The sequence below is a fragment of the Triticum dicoccoides genome, chromosome 5A, assembly GCF_002162155.2.
Source record: "Triticum dicoccoides isolate Atlit2015 ecotype Zavitan chromosome 5A, WEW_v2.0, whole genome shotgun sequence".
Classification (NCBI taxonomy): domain Eukaryota; kingdom Viridiplantae; phylum Streptophyta; class Magnoliopsida; order Poales; family Poaceae; genus Triticum; species Triticum dicoccoides.
Window position 1 is genome coordinate 24,023,759 of NC_041388.1, and position 18,033 is coordinate 24,041,791.

Below are 18,033 nucleotides of genomic sequence, written 5' to 3' on the forward strand. Positions count from 1 at the left end.
CCGGCAGAAATACTTAATGGCGGATGAACTGTCGGTAGAAGTTGAGCAACGCAGACATATAAACTACCGACAACGATGTCCACATTTTAGGTCACCTTATCTGCCGGGAGAACTGAACCCGACTCATTATCTGCCGGTATTGTGTGTGCCGAGACATTTCAGCAAAAAGATAAAATAAATAGGCTCTGCACCTCACCCTCACCTCTTCTATTCCCCCAGGTCACGCCCCCAAATCAGGCAGCCTTACACCCCCGATCCCATCCGCCACCGACCACCCTTTGCCGCTCCCGACCTCACCCTTCACCGCCCCCGACCACCCTCCACTGTCCCCAAACCCCTACCGCACCCGGCTTCCTTCCCGACCACCGCGGCGGGCTAGGGTTTGACGCCGCTGGCCCTCCTGGTCGTCCTCCAGTTGATCTCTAGAGGAAACGGCTTCCATCCTCCTTCCAAAGCCTGTGAGCACGGATCTGGCTCCTCCCACCGTTCCTTCCCCTCTCCTGCTTGGAGCCGCCTGTGACCACGGATCTAACTCTCCTCCACCAGCGGCTTCTGGGATGGCGCGGATCCACCTCTTCTCCACAAGCACCGGCCGAGACGATGTGGATTCGCATCTCCTCCTCCCTCCCTGCCATGGCCGCCTTTATCCATTGCGCCCCGCCTTGCAGCTCAGCTTCTGGAAGGAGATTTGGAGGAGTACCTGCTGCTCACGGTGGCTTCAAGCCTTCTTCCCAACTAGCCCCAGAGGCACAACGTTAAGGGTGCAAGCTCGACTGATTCAATGGTCTGCCTTGGCGTGATGGCTCCCCGTCAACAACCAGGTTGACCATGGTCTATGCTACTCCCTCCGTTCCAAAATAGATGACCCAACTTTGTATTAACTTTGTACTAAAGTTAGTATAAAGTTGAGTCATCTATTTTGGAACGGAGGGAGTAGCTTGTAGGCCCTTATCTTGTGCACCTAATTGATGTGGCTCTCTTCATTGAATGAATTATGTTGATCTCGTAAAAAGGGGCAGCCCCAGTGCATGTAGCTCCCGCTTGCGCAGGGTCTGGGGAAGGGTCCGACCACTTTGGGTCTATTGTACGCAGCCTTTCCCTACATTTCTGCAAGAGGCTGTTTCCAGGACTTGAACCCGTGACCTCATGGTCACAAGGCAGCAGCTTTACCACTGCGCCAAGGCTCCCCTTCAATTATGTTGATCTCGTAACTATTTTTAATCTAATGATAAGATCCGATTTATGCAAATCTTCTATATACAGTGTTTAGGTAGTAGGTATTATCTTATTGGTTTACAATACTGGTTCTGTTCCTGGGAAAAAGTATTGCTTGAATTGTATCTTGATCATCAGATCAGATTCATGAATTACTAGATGTTTCATGTGAGCTGTCTGGGTCCGAAGTCCCTTTGTTCACATAGTACATTTTTGTTTCTGTATGTGGATATTTATTTATTCTATGAATATAAGTGCTGCAAACTTCTGTGAAGTCTGATAAAAATAGAACAATGCAGCAGTTTCTTACCCTGTTCCAGTCTGCTGGAAGTGTCTTTGCTGCCTCTCCAAGATGCTGGAAGGTCACCTCCATCGATGCTCTGTCAGCCGCTTCCACAAGCCGCCAGACTTAAGGATGTAGAATTACATTTATGGAAGGTTCATATTCAATTTACTAAAAACATGAAGCATTGATCTCCTTTTAAATATGTTTGACTAGTAAATGGTATTTCTATGTAGCAGATGTGTGCGCAAGAAAGATAATACAGGATATCACCCACTTTCATGCCTTGGCTCAATAAAGTGACATTAGTGAAAAATAAAAACTGACAACTATACTTACGGGTAGACTGGTACCTAGCGCAAGTATAGGGTATTGTAGACTGGTGCAAGAAGAAATTAAAACCATTCCAAACAGATCATTTATGGTTTTTTGTTGGATGTCTGCATTCTAGCTAAAGATGACCTTGAAGTTAATTGTCCTCCATCTTGCTGTGATATTCAACTTTCTCTGTTTTATTTCAACTCTTTCTATTTTTCCTGTCGTAATGAACGTCATGTGATAAGTGGTAGTACTATGTCAGAGTGATGTTGCTCTGCTTTGTACCAACTTAGAATTCATGTTTTAGACTAACCTAAAATTTCAGCTCCGCATTATAACTTAGGTCTTGAAAGGTTCGACAAGATCTTGAAGGTGTTGGAGGTTGGGCAAGATCCGCAAGGCGTCCATACTAGTTTTTTCTGCTAAATTTGGTAGTAGCTTCTCTGTTTGTGTTCTGCAAAATCCGACGGAAAAAGCAAGTGCTATGTTTTTATAATATAGATGATGATATTCAGCAACTAAATTGTGCCTTTCTTTCCAGTTTTCAGTTACATGCTTATCTGCGTGACACCTAACTTGTCAATCCTAATGTGCTACGAATTCTCGTTTCAGGAAAAAGAATGGAAAAGGAAGAGAAGAAGACAATGCTGAAGCACAAGAGCAACAGAGGCTATACTTAAAGCAAGGAACAATTAGGATTTTTAACGATTTGGGTCCTTTACATTTTCAAATCTAAAATAAGATTTTGGAGGCCGAGCAAGTCAGCGACAAAATAAAAGGAAGAAGGTGATCGTTTGGTTACTGCATCTATTGTACAATTGCATATATCATAAAACTGCATCTTGTTACATGCTTTGCGCAGCTCACTTTGTCATGCACATTAATTCATGCTTTGCACAATTCACTTTGTCATGCATATTAATTCATGCCTTTTGTAGTTCACTTTGTCATGCACATATTAGGTGCATGTTGATGTTAAGTTTGCACATCATCTTGTTTTCTTATTTGTAGAGCAATGTAGAAAATCCTACTGTTAAAGGAACTTGAGTTCTTAGGTCCTACATAAATAGAGATACTCCGTGAGCAGCATAGATGAGATACTTCTATTCTTGTCAGCCCGCCTGAATGCGCTAGAGAGCCTAGTTGTTGCTCAAAGACTAAATGCACAACCCACTACAGCCTAGTCTATGAGAAGAGCAGACCAGCAAGCCTGAGATGATGTGTTTCCAAAATAACTGAGTGTTGACTAATGCCTTAGTACTACCATGGTTCAAATTTTGAATTTTCTTCCTGTGTTTTTCTTTAAGTTGGCCCGCCCAGCTATTTTGTTGTAGCTCGTCCGCCGATCCAAATTAAATTCCATCCCGTTCAAATCCTATAGCAACTTCTTTGTAGGATAGTTCTCAATCATTTAAATCCTATGTCACTCATAAAAATAAATAAGATTTCAATGTATATTACCCGAAGATAATAATATCTTTCTGTGAACACTAGACACAAATCTGAGCAGTATATACTCCATTTGCAAATCAATTCCATGTCCCTAATCATAGTTTTCACTAGTACGGAGTAAGTTGTAACTTGGCATTCGAACCGAGCAGTATATACTCCTTTTGGGAAGTTTTTGTATGCACGGTTCAAATATTTCCCTACTTGATCCAATTATGTAATATTGCTTGCTGTGATGATGAAGTGCTGCACATTCAGAAGAGTTTTATTTATGCGGATCAGTTAAATTGCAGCATGTCAAAATCTTCAATGTGTTAATTGAAAATCTGAAACAATAGATCCATTTTGAGTTTTCGATTTGGTGCAGGTTTCTCAAAGATGAACAAGTTGATGGAGGTTTGGAAGATCTACAGGCTGACGAAGATTATGAACGCCTACAATTAAGTCGGTGTAGTGATAATGGAATATGCCTTGTTTGTTGAACATGGAGATTTGCTCTGCTCATGTTGGTGGTTGTTAAGTCAATGTATGCTCATGTTGGTTGTGTGGTGCATCAAGAAATAAATGTGTTTCTCCCTTTTTGGCACAACTTCAGCTTGGTTGTCTGGCACATCTAAAAACAGATGTATGCACTTCTTCTTTGGCACAATGTCTTTGTATATGATTGTATGATTATTTAATGAAGTTCAAGATTTTTGACTAGACCTTTATTTAACTTCATTTGAGATGTATATATAAATCGCATGATATGTCCTGATTGCTTGAACATAGTGAATGGATGCTAAATTAGGCAGATATGTTGCCCTTTTCTAGTGAAACTAACGTGATGGCATATTAATTGCCGGGCAAACAAGCTTCTGCAGGTAGTTCCACTGCCGGTATTTGTAGTCTCCCGTGCCTTAACCAATCTGCCGGGAGAATATTAACTGCCGGCAAATACACGTGCCAGGGCAGAAAAACTACCAGGGATAGTTTATCTGCCGGGACAAGTAATCCCCGGCAGCCGTTCTCATGGCAGTTCTATCTGCCGGGAGAAATGCTATCCCAGTAGTTTCTCTGGCCTCTAAAGGGCTTTCTCCCGGCAGATTACATGCTGTTGCATTGGTGTTGTGGCTCTTCGCGATGCTGAAATCGGCGAAGGTAGAAATCAAGAAAAGCATCAAGTATTGATGGTTGACAAGACCACTAGTTTCAAGTAAAAGGGCAAGGGAAAGAAAGGAAACTTCAAGAAGAATGGCAAGCAAGTTGCCACTCCCATGAAGAAGCCCAAAGCTAGACCCAAGCCTGAAACTGAGTGCCTCTACTGCAAAGGAAATGGTCACGGGAAGAGGAACTACCCAAATACTTGGCGGATAAGAAGGATGGCAAAGTGAACAAAGGTATATGTGGTATACATGTTATTGATGTGTACTTTACTAGTGTTTATAGCAAACCCCTCCGTATTTGATACTAGTTCAGTTGCTAAGAGTAATAACTCAAAACAGGAGTTGCAAAATAAACAAAGACTAGTTGAGGACGATGTGACGATGTGTGTTGGAAATGATTCCAAGGTGGATAAGATCACCATCGCACACTCCCTTTACCTTCGGGATTAGTGTTGAACCTAAAATAAATGTTATTTGGTGTTTGCGTTGAGCATAATATGATTGGATCATGTTTATTGCAATACGGTTATTCATTTAAGTCAAAGAATAATTATTATTCTGTTTACATGGATAAAACCTTCTATGGTCATACACCCAAGGTGAATGGTTTATTGAATCTCGATTGTACTAATACACATATTCATAATATTGAAGACAAAAGATGCAAAGTTAATAATGATAGTGCAACCTATTTGTGGCACTACCGTTTAGGTCATATTGGTGTAAAGCGCATGAAGAAACTCCATGCTGATGGACTTTTGTAATCACTTGATTATGAATCACTTGATGCTTGCGAACCATGCCTCATGGGCAAGATGACTAAGACTCCGTTCTCCGGAACAATGGAGCGAGCAACTGACTTATTGGAAATAATGCATGCTGATGTATGCGATCCGAGAAGTGTTGAGGCTCACGGCAGGTATCATTATTTTCTGACCTTCACAGATGATTTGAGCAGATATGGGTATATCTACTTAATGAAACGTAAATCTGAAACATTTGAAAAGTTCAAAGAATTTCAGAGTGAAGTGGAAGATCATCGTCACAAGAAAATAAAGTTTCTACGATCTGATCACGGAGGCGGATATTTGAGTTACGAGTTTGGTCTTCATTTGAAACAATGTGGAATAGTTTCGCAACTCACGCCACCTGGAACACCACAGCATAATGATGTGTCCGAACATTGTAATCATACTTTATTGGATATGGTGTGATCTATGATGTCTCTTACCGATTTACGACTAACGTTTTGGGGTTATGCATTAGAGACAGTTGCATTCACGTTAAATAGGGCACCATCTAAATGCGTTGAGATGACACCGTATGAACTATGATTTGGCAAGAAACCAAAGTTGTCGTTTCTTAAAGTTTGGGGTTGCGATGCTTATGTGAAAAAGTTTCGGCATGATAAGCTCAAACCCAAATCGGAGAGGTGCGTCTTCATAGGATACCCAAAAGAAACTGTTGGGTACACCTTCTATCACAGATCCAAAGGCAAGATCTTTGTTGCTAAGAATGGATCCTTTCTAGAGAAGGAGTTTTCTCTCGGAAGAAGTGAGTGGGAGGAAAGTAGAACTTGATGGAGGTAATTGTACCTTCTCCTGAATTGGAAAGTAGTTCATCACAGAAATCAGTTCCAGTGATGCACACATGAATTAGTGAGGAAGTTAATGATGATGATCATGAAACTTCAGATCAAGTTACTAACGAACCTCGCAGGTCAACCTGAGTACGTTCCATGTCAGAGTGGTACGGTAATCCTGTTCTGGAAGTCATGTTACTAGACCATGATGAACCTACGAACTATGAGGAAGCGATGATGAGCCCAGATTCCGTGAAATGGCTTAAGGCCATGAAATCTGAGATGGGATCCATGTATGAGAACAAAGTATGGACTTTGATTGACTTGCCCGATGATCAGTGAACCATTCAGAATAAATGGATCTTCAAGAGGAAGACAGACGCTGGTAGTAGTGTTACTATCTACAAAGCTCGAATTGTCGCAAAAAGGTTTTAGACAAGTTCAAGGTGTTGACTACGGTGAGAATTTCTCACTCGTATCGATGCTTAAAAGTCTGTCTGAATCATGTTAGCAGTTGCCGCATTTTATGAAATCTGGCAAGTGGATATCAAAACTACATTCCTTAATGGATTTATTAAAGAAGAGTTTTATATGATGCAACCAGAAGGTTTTGTCAATCCTAAAGGTACTAACAAAGTGTGCAAGCTCCAGCGATCCATCTATGGACTGGTGCAAACATCTCGGAGTTGGCATATACACTTTGATGAGTTGATCAAAGCATATAGTTTATACAAACTTGCGGTGAAGCCTGTATTTACAAGAAAGTGAGTGGGAGCACTAAAGCATTTCTGTTAAGTATATGTGAATGACATATTGTTGATCGGAAATAATGTAGAATTTTTTTGGAAAGCATAAATGAGTGTTTGAAATGAGTTTTTCAAAGAAATACCTTGGTGAAGCTGCTTACATATTGAGCATCAAGATCTATAGAGATAGAATAAGACCCTTGATAAATGTTTTCAATGAGTACATACCTTGACAAGTTTTTTAAGTAGTTCAAAATGGAACAGTCAAAGAAAGAGTTCTTGCATGTGTTGCAAGGTGTGAAGTTGAGTAAAGACTCAAAACCCGACCACGACAGAAAATAGAAAAAGAATGAAAAGTCATTCCCTATGCCTCAGTCATAGGTTCTATAAAGTATGCTATACTGTGTACCAGACCTATTGTGTACCTCACCATGAGTTTCGCAAGAGGGTACAATTGTGATCCAGGAGTGAATCACTGAACATTGGTCAAAATTATCCTTAGTGGAATAAGGAAATGTTTCTCGGTTATGGAGGTGACAAAGAGTTCGTCGTAAGGAGTTACGTCTATGCAAGCTTTGACACCGATCTGGATGACTCTAAGTCTCGATCTAGATACATATTGAAAGTGGGAGAGATTAGCTAGAGTATCTCCATGTAGAGCATTGTAGACATAGAAAATTTGCAAAATACATACGGCTCTGAATGTGGCAGACCCATTGACTAAACTTCTCTCACAAGCAAAACATGATCAATCTTTGGGTGTTAATCACATAGCGATGTGAACTAGATTATTGACTCTAGTAAAACCCTTTGGGTATTAGTCACATGGCGATGTGAACTAATCACATGGTGATGTGAGCTATTGGTATTAAATCACATGGTGATGTGAACTAGATTATTGACTCTAGTGCAAGTGGGAGACTGAAGGAAATATGCCCTAGAGGCAATAATAAAGTTGTTGTTTACATTTCCTTATATCATGATAAATGTTTATTATTCATGCTAGAATTGTATTAACCGGAAACTTAGTACATGTGTGAGTACATAGACAAAACAGAGTGTCCCTAGTATGCCTCTACTCGACTAGCTTGTTAATCAAAGATGGTTAAGTTTTCTGACCATAGACATGTGCTGTCATTTGATGAACGGGATCAAATCATTAGAGAATGATGTGATGGACAAGACCCATCCGTTAGCTTAGCATAAATGATCATTTAGTTTTATTGCTATTGCTTTCATCATGACTTATACATATTCCTCGGACTATGAGATTATGCAACTCCCGAATACCAGGGAACACCTTGTGTGCTATCAAACGTCATAACGTAACTGGGTGATTATAAAGATGCTCTACAGGTGTCTCCAATGGTGTTTGTTGAGTTGGCATAGATCGATATTAGGATTTCTCACTCTGATTGTTGGAGAGGTATCTCTGGGCCCTCTCGGTAATGCACATCACTATAAGCCTTGCAAGCATTGTGACTAATGAGTTAGTTGCGGGATGATACATTACAGAACGAGTAAAGAGACTTGCCGGTAACAAGATTGAACTAAGTATTGAGATACCGACGATCGAATCTCGTGCAAGTAACATACCGATGACAAAGGGAACAACGTGTGTTGTTATGCGGTTTGACTGATAAAGATCTTCGTAGAATATGTAGGAACTAATATGAGAATCCAGGTTCCGCTATTGGTTATTGACTAGAGATGAGTCTCGGTCATGTCTACATAGTTCTCGAACTCGTAGGGTCCGCATGCTTAACGTTGTGTGACGATTTGCATTATGAGTTATGTGATTTGATGACCGAAGTTTGTTTGGAGTCCCGGATGATATCGGGGACATGATGAGGAGTCTCAAAATGGTCGAGACGTAAAGATCAATATATTGGAAGGCTATATTCGTACATCGGAAAGGTTCTGAGTGATTCGGGTTTTTTTCGGAGTACCAGAGAGTTACGGGAATTTGTATTGGGCCTTAATGGGCCATATGAGAAAGGAGAGAAAGGCCTCAAGGGTGGTCGCGCCCCTTACCCATGGACTGATCCGAATTGGACTAGGGAAAGGGGGCGCCCCCTTCCTTCCTTCTCCTTCTCCCTTCCCTTTTTCCTATTCCATGTGGGAGGTGGAATCCTACTAGGACTAGGGAGTCCTAGTAGGACTCCACACTTTGGGCGCGCCCTATGAGGGCCGGCCTCCTCCTCCCTCCATCCTTTATATACATGGCCATGGGCACCACATAGACACACAAGTTGATCATTGATCTCTTAGCCGTGTGCGGTGGCCCCCACCACCATAATCCACCTTGCTCATATCGTAGCGGTGCTTAGGCGAAGCATTGTTCCGGTAGCATCATCATCATTGTCATCACGCCGTCGTGCTAATGAAGCTCTCCCTCGACACTCTACTAGATCGTGAGTTCGTGGGACGTCATCGAGCCGAACGTGTGCAGATCACGGAGGTGTCGTACTTTCGGTACTAGGATCGGTCGATCGTGAATACGTATGAATACATCAACCGCATTGTCATAATGCTTCTTCTTACGGTCTACGAGGGTACGTAGACAACACTCTTCCTCTCTCGTTGATATGCATCACCATGATCTTGCGTGTGCATAGGATTTTTTTTGAAATTACTGCATTCCCCAACAGATTTGTGATAGCAGGAGTACCCAACAGTTTCTTTTGGGTATCCTATGAAGACGCACTTCTCTGATTTGGGTTTGAGCTTATCAGGCTAAAACTTTTTCACATGAGCATCACAACCCCAAACTTTAAGAAACGACGGCTTAGGTTTCTTGCTAAACCACAGTTCATACGGTGTCGTCTCAATAGATTTTTAGACGGTGCCCTATTTAACGTGAATGCAAGTGTCTCTAATGCATAACCCCAAAATGATAGTGGTAAATCGGTAAGAGACATCATAGATCACACCATATCTAATAAAGTACGCTTACAATGTTCGGACACACCATTACGTTGTGGTGTTTCAGGTGGCGTGAGTTGCGAAACTATTCCACATTGTTTCAAATGAAGGCCAAACTTGTAACTGAAATATTCGCCTCCGCGATCGGATCGTAGAAACTTTATTTTCTTATTATGACGATTCTCAACTTCACTCTGAAATTCTTTGAACTTTTCAAATGTTTCAGACTTGTGTTTCATTAAGTAGATATACCCATATCTGCTCAAATCATCTGTGAAGGTCAGAAAATAACGATACCCGCTGCGAGCCTCAACACTCATCGGACCACATACATCAGTATGTATTATTTCCAATAAGTCAGTGGCTCGCTCCATTGTTCCGGAGAACGGAGTCTTAGTCATCTTGCCCATGAGGCATGGTTCGCAAGCATCAAGTGATTCCGAAAGCCCACCAGCATGGAGTTTCTTCATGCGCTTTACACCAATATGACCTAAACGGCAGTGCCACAAATAAGTTGCACTATCATTATTAACCTTGCATCTTTTGGCTTCAATATTATGAATATGTGTGTCACTACAATCAAGATTCAATAAACCATTCACCTTGGGTGTATGACTGATAACCCACAAGTATAGGGGATCGCAATAGTTTTCGAGGGTAGAGTATTCAACCCAAGTTTATTGATTCGACACAAAGGGAGCCAAAGAATATTCTCAAGTATTAGCAGCTGAGTTGTCAATTCAACCACACCTGGAAACTTAATATCTGCAGCAAAGTATTTAGTAGCAAAGTAATATGATGGTAGTGGTAACGGTGGCAAAAGTAACGGTAGAAGTTTTCATTTTATAGTGATTGTAACAGTAGCAATGGAAAAGTAAATAAGCGAAGAACAATATATGAAAAGCTCGTAGGCATTGCATCAGTGATGGATAATTATGTCGGATGTGATTCCTCATGCAATAGTTATAACATAGGGTGACACAGAACTAGCTCTAGTTCATCAATGTAATGTAGGCATATATTCCGAATATAGTCATGCGTGCTTATGGAAAAGAACTTGCATGACATCTTTTGTCCTACCCTCCCGTGGCAGCGGGGTCCTATTGGAAACTAAGGGATATTAAGGCCTCCTTTTAATAGAGTACTAGACCAAAGCATTAACACTTAGTGGATACATGAACTCCTCAAACTACAGTCATCATCGGTAAGTATCCCTATTATTGTCACTTCAGCGTTAACGGATCATAACACATAATAGGTGACTATAGACTTGCAAGATAGGATCAAGAACTCACATATATTCATGAAAACATAATAGGTTCAGATCTGAAATCATGGCACTCGGTCCCTAGTGACAAGCATTGAGCATAGCAAAGTCATAGCAACATCAATCTGAGACCATAATGGATACTAGGGATCAAACCCTACCAAAACTAACTCGACTACATGATAAATCTCATCCAACCAATGACCGTACAGCAAGCCTATGATGGAATTACTCACGCACGGCGGTGAGCATCATGAAATTGGTGATGGAGGAAGGTTGATCATGATGATGGCGACGGATTCCCCTCTCCGGAGCCCCGAACGGACTCCGAATCAGCCCTCCCGAGAGAGATTAGGGCTTGGCGGCGGCTCTGTATCGTAAAACGCGATGAATCCTTCTCTCCTATTTTTTCTCCCCGAACACGAATATATAGAATGGATTTGAGGTAGGAGGAGCACCAGGAGGCCCACGAGGCAGGGGGCGCGCCCCCCACCCTCGTGGACAAGGTGTGGGCCCCCTGGCCTTGATTCTTTCACCAATATTTTTTATATATTCCAAAAATAATCTCTATTGATTTTCAGGTCATTCCAAGAACTTTTATTTCTGCACAAAAATAACACCATGGCAATTCTGCTGAAAACAGCGTCAGTCCGGGTTAATTCCATTCAAATCACGCAATTTAGAATCCAAAACAAGGGCAAAAGTGTTTGGAAAAGTAGATACGTTACAGACGTATCAACTCCCCCAAGCTTAAACCTTTGCTTGTCCTCAAGCAATTCAGTTGACGAACTGAAAGTGACAAAGAAAAACTTTTAGAAACTCTGTTTGCTCTTGTTGTTGTAAATATGTAAAGCCATCATTCAAGTTTTCCGCAAATATTATGATGTAACCATATTCACAATAACATTTAGGTCTCATGTTTACTCATATAAATGGCACAATCGACTAGCGAGCAATAATAATAAATCTCGAATGACAACACTTTCTCAAAGCAATCATAATATGATATAACAATACAGTATCTTGCTAGCCCTTTCTGAGACCGCAAAACATAAATGTAGAACACCCCTGAAGATCAAGGGCTGACTGGAAATTGTAATTCATGGTAAAAGAGATCCAGTCAAGTCATACTCAATGTAAACTAACAATAATACATGCAAATGACAACGGTGCTCCCAACGGGTGCTTTTTAATAAGAGGATGATGACTCAACATAAAAGTAAATGGATAAGCCCTTCGTAGAGGGAAGCAGGGATTTGTAGAGGTGCCAGAGCTCGAAATAGAGGTGAATAATATTTTGAGTGGTATACTTTCATTGTCAACATAACAACCGAGAGATCTCGATATCTTCCATGCTACACACATTATAGGCGGTTCCCAAGCAGAATGGTAAAGTTTATACTCCCCCACCACCAACAAGCATCAATCCATAGCTTGCCTGAAACAACGGGTGCCTCCAACTAACAACAATCCTGGGGGAGTTTTGTTTGCAATTATTTTGATTTGATTTGAGCATGGGACTGGGCATCCCGGTGACCAGCCATTTTCTCGTGAGTGAGGGCGGAGTCCACTTCTCTTGAGAATAACCCGCCTAGCATGGAAGATACAGACAACCCTAGTTGATAAATGAGCTACTCGAGCATACAAAACAGAATATTTATTTGAAGGTTTAGAGTTTGGCATATACAAATTTACTTGGAACGGCGGGTAGATACCGTATATAGGAAGGTATGGTGGACTCATATGGAATAACTTTCGGGTTTATGGAGTTGGATACACAAGCAGTATTCCCGCTTAATACAAGTGAAGGCTAGAAAGAGACTGGGAAGCGACCAGCTAGAGAGCGACAACAGTCATGAACATGCATTAAAATTAACCAACACTAAATGCAAGCATGAGTAGGATATAAATCACCATGAACATAAATATTGTGGAGGCTATGTTGATTTTGTTTCAACTACATGTGTGAACATGTGCCAAGTCAAGCCACTCGAATTGTTCAAAGGAGGATACCACCCTATCATACCACATCACAACCATTTTAATAGCATGTTGGCACAAAAGATAAACCATTATAAACTCCTAGCAAATTAAGCATGGCATGAGCAACTATAATCTCTAATTGTCATTGCAAACATGTTTCATTCATAGTAGGCTGAATCAGGAACGATGAACTAATCATATTTACAAAAACAACAGAGGTCGAGTTCATACCAGCTTCTCTCATCTCAATCAGTTCATCATATATCGTCATTATTGCCTTTCACTTGCATGACCGAATAGTGTGGATAATAATAATAGTGCACGTGCATTGGACTAAGCTGGAATCTGCAAGCATTCAATACATGGGAGAAGACAGGGTAATATGGGCTCTTTATTAGATCAACAATAATGCATATGAGAGCCACTCAACATTTTCATCATGGTCTTCTCCTCTCGACCCCCAAAGAAAAGAAAAGAAACAAAACTATTTACACGAGGAAGCTCCCAGCAAGCAAAAGAAGAACGAGAAATATTTTTGGATTTTCTTTTTAATTACTACTACTACAAGCATGGAAAGTAAACTAGCTAAAAGCTACAACTAATTTTTTTAATTTTTCTTAAGGTTTTTCAAACACACAAAAAGAAAGCTTAAAAAGAAAATAGACTAGCATGGATGATACAATGAAAAAGTATGAGCACCGACAATTGTAATGAGTGTGTGAACACGAATGCAATGTCGGTGAGAAATACGTACTCCCCCAAGCTTAGGCTTTTGGCCTAAGTTGGTCTATGCCCATGGATCAAAGTTGTAGCTAGGGTCGTACTGAGATGCAGCGGCAATTGCCTCATGAGCTGCAGCTTGGAGGCGAGTTGCCTCCGTCCTCCTCTCGTACTCACTCGCCTCCTCCCTGGTTATAACATATCTCCCTTTTGTCTGAAAATCAAAGAAAGCAGGAGCAGGGAGAGCAACATGGACGGTGCGCCGTCTGTCAAAGATTAGTCAGTACTAGAGGAACTGATCGTTCCTCTCAACAAACTGATGACGAACCATAGCATTATAATCTAGATAAGCAGGAGGCAACTCAATATCATCCCCACGTATGGGTATACCAAGAAAGTTAGCTACATGAGTTGCATAAATTCCATCGAACAAATCTCCAGTTAAACCATTAAGATGCAACCTACATGCAACAATAGCCCCCAAGTTGTATTGTTTATCTCCTAATACAGCACTCTTGAGAACACTAAGATCAGGAACACACATGGGACATGCCTCATCCTTACCGTTAATGCATCTACCCACGAAGAGAGCAAAATAATGTGTGGAAAGAAAATGAATGCTCCCTATGGTAGCTTGTGTTATTTCTCTATAGATTCCCCCACAGTGATACCAGCAAGAAATTCTTTAAATTCAGATTTGCAAGGTTCACTAGCACTACCCCACTGTGGGAGTTTACAAGCAGTATTAAAATCTTCTAAGTCCATGGTATAAGATTTATCATAAAGATCAAATAGGACATTGTGAGAGTTGTGCGAGGACGTAAATTTAAACCTTATCACAAATGAATCAATTAAATAGAGGTATTGTCAGCACTTATCTGCCTCGAAGCTCTCAAGATTAGCGTCATGCACATATGCGTCAAATTCTTCCTTGATGCCTTCCTGGACCATGAAATCCTCTGACGGCCATTCACAAGGCCGCACTTGAGCCTCCCTTGGTAGTTCATTGTTTGGCTCGCGTATTGCGGGCCTTGGGTCTTGCTTCCTTGAGGAGCCACCTTGGTACATTTTCCTAAACATAATTCTTCCTCTAAAAAATTTCTGAAATTTTTAGTGACTCAAAATAGAAGTGAACCAGACTCAACAAATTGGTAGCAACTACTCCTACAAGTGTCTAGAGGCTATATCATGCATTAAAACTAATTTTGACCACATAAATTTGTCATGCAAGCTCAAGAACAGGGTCACCTAAGCAGCAAAAATTTGCAATAAATAAAGCACTATAACAAAAACTAATTGGACCATTGGAGGAGTCACATACCAAAGAACAGTCCCCCAAAGCCGTTTTGTGAATGGAGCTTTGAGGAAGGAGATTGAAAATGGCAGCAAGATGAGCTAGAACTCGGGTTTGAGCTGGTGGATGATTTTTTCTGGAGGAAGACGAAGTGTGTGGGTGCAAGAATAAGTGGAGGGGACCCATGTGGGGTCCACGAGGCAGGGGGTGCGCCCAGGGGGTAGGGCACGCCCTCCACCCTCGTGGGCACATGGTGAGGCCCCCTGATGTGTTCTCAGTGCCAAAAATTCTTAAATATTCTGGAAAAAATCATATTTCATTTTCAGGGCATTTGGAGAACTTTTATTTTTGGGGTATGTTTTATTGCAAGGATAATTCAGAAAACAGACAGAAAATACTATTTTTACTTTATTTAATATAAATAACAGAAAGTAAAAAGAGGGTATAGAAAGTTGTGCTTTCTAACTTCATCCATTTCATGCTCATCAAAAGGAATCCACTAACAAGGTTGATCAAGTCTTGTTAACAAACTCATTCCGAATAATATGAAACCGGAGATATTTTGAATAACACTAGGTTACCTCAACGGGGATATGCACGTCCCCAACAATAAGAATATCATATTCCTTCTTGACAGTAGGAAGAGGAAATTCAAAATCTCCAATAGTAATTGTTGAAAATTTTCCAATAGAATTGATGCGGTGGACTTGAGGTTGTTTCCTCGGAAAGTGTACTGTATGCTCATTACCATTAACATGAAAAGTGACATTGCCTTTTTTGCAATCAATAACAGACCCTGCAGTATTCAAAAACGGTCTACCAAGGATAATCGACATACTATCGTCCTCGGGAATATCAAGAATAACAAAGTCCATTAAAATAGTAACGTTTGCAACCACAACAGGCACATCCTCACAAATACCAACAGGTATAGCAGTTGATTTATTGGACATTTGCAAAGATATTTCAGTAGGTGTCAACTTATTCAAATCGAGTCTACGATATAAAGAGAGAGGCATAACACTAACACCGGCTCCAAGATCACATAAAGCAGTTTTAACATAGTTTCTTTTAATGGAGCATGGTATAGTTGGTACTCCTGGATCTCCAAGTTTCTTTGGTATTCCACCTTTAAAAGTATAATTAGCAAGCATGGTGGAAATTTTAGCTTCCGGTGTCTTTTTTATTAGTAACAATATCCTTCATGTACTTAGCATAATGTAGCGACCAGACCTCAAACAGTCTGATCTCTGTGCTCCGGTGTCATCCCTGGATCAGTAATGCTGACAACACACAGTACTCGGAGGATTTATAACAGAGTAGCAATCACACACTTATTACATCGAGTGTCTCCATAGAGAACTTATTACAATAAATATGGCTTAAGGCCATCTAATAACGATAACAGCGGAAGGCTTGGAATATAAGTGAGTCCATCAACTCCAACGGCATCACTGAGTATAGAACCACGACCTAAAAACTCCTTAATCATCGTCTGAAAAGTATGCAACATTAATGTTGCAGCCCGAAACGGGTCAGCACATGGAATATGCTGGCAAGGTAACACATAAATAATAATGGAATGAAACAGCTATACTATGTGCATATTTGGCTGGTGGAAAGCTCTATGGTTATAGTTTTTGCGTAAAGCCAATTTTTCCCTACTTCAAAGGAATAAATTTATTTAACTATCAGGGTAGTTGTTAAACATTGAGAATGGTTGACAGCATTCTCAATCCCAATTAAGCATCATCATTAATCAAAATCCAACAAAATTAATTTAGAGTAACATGTTGAGATTCACATGATAATCCAAGTACTAGATACTCAAGATTGTCCATAACCGGGGACACGGCTAACCATGATTAGTTTATTACACTCTGCAGAGGTTTGCGCACTTTTCCCCACAAGACTCGATCGCCTCCGTTTGGTTTCTCGCACTACATGGTGTTTGAGAAGACGGATGATCAAGACATAGTATTTCAGAAGCGCTAGCACCTTACGATCGGGTAGACCGTACCACCTACATCCCCTACATCTGCTAGTCTACCACTGTAAGAGTTCGCACGACTTAGTCAACTATGCTAGAGCCCATAATAGCTTGTGGCTGCACACGGAAGTTTCTAGTATGAATAGTCTCATGATCCCTTTGAGCCTGGGTGGCGGTCCAAAAGAAAACAGGCAAGTCCTGGAATACCCAGGTGCCTCAATCCACCCAGATGTGTGTTTAAGTTGCCACCTTAGATAAACCATTAATTAACAAATTCACATCTGTCATGGATATCACTCACCCAATCCACGTCTACTAGCATAGCATGGCATAATAAACAAACGTAGAAGTAACTCCCAAAGGTTTGATAATAAACAGGTAGTAGGTACTACCTCAACTACTTCCCATCCCACAATTTAATTAGATCCTAATCATGCAATGTATGAGGATTGATCTAATACAATAAAACTAGGTATTAGGAAAGGTATGATCAAAGTGTTACTTGCCTTGCTGATGATCCGCGAAACCTAGAGATTCGAAATAACAGGCGGCGCACTCCGGGTATTCTATCACAGACAAACAAACAAGCATACAATAAGTACTCATCTAATGCACAGGTAAAAGTCAAATAAGAGATCTAACCAGAAGGTTCAACTTAAGAACTCCGTTTTGCAAAAAGAATCAAATCGAACGAAGCAACGAAAGTCAAACGACGAAAGAAAACAACTTCGTTCTACTAATCTGGATCTAAGGCAATTTTTACAGTAGCAAAAACTTGTTTAAGTTGGTTAAACGGATAGAGGGTTTCGAGACGAAACTTCAGGCGCTTGAATCGCCTGATTTCGGTAAACGAGCGAAAAGTTATACTAAAACGAAAATCGGATCAGGAATCGCGATCAGAAAAATCGCGGATTTAATCCGAGAAAAAGAAAAACGACGAACGTTCATTAGAACGAATGAACGGACGAACGCTATTTAAATAAATCGGAAAAACCGATCTATTTTAAAAAAACCGAAACTAAAAAAATGACGGCAAAACCGGACGGTTTTTCGAAAAAAAATAAAAAATACGGCGCGGAAATCGAGGCGGTCTCGGGCGGCGTGTCGCCGGCGGCG

At 40.9% G+C, this 18,033-nt stretch overlaps 1 long non-coding RNA gene across 6 annotated transcripts; it reads left to right on the top strand.

The window, feature by feature from the left end:
- Positions 1 to 224: 224 nt before the first annotated feature.
- Positions 225 to 3,975, top strand: LOC119298875. Of its 6 annotated transcripts, XR_005146014.1 has the most exons (4): positions 225 to 1,653; positions 2,160 to 2,247; positions 2,429 to 2,602; positions 3,633 to 3,975. It is a non-coding gene; the product is annotated as an uncharacterized LOC119298875 (long non-coding RNA). The 6 variants fall into 6 exon arrangements; XR_005146011.1 differs by having other exon boundaries at positions 225 to 2,247; XR_005146012.1 differs by having other exon boundaries at positions 2,160 to 2,602.
- Positions 3,976 to 18,033: the final 14,058 nt, after the last annotated feature.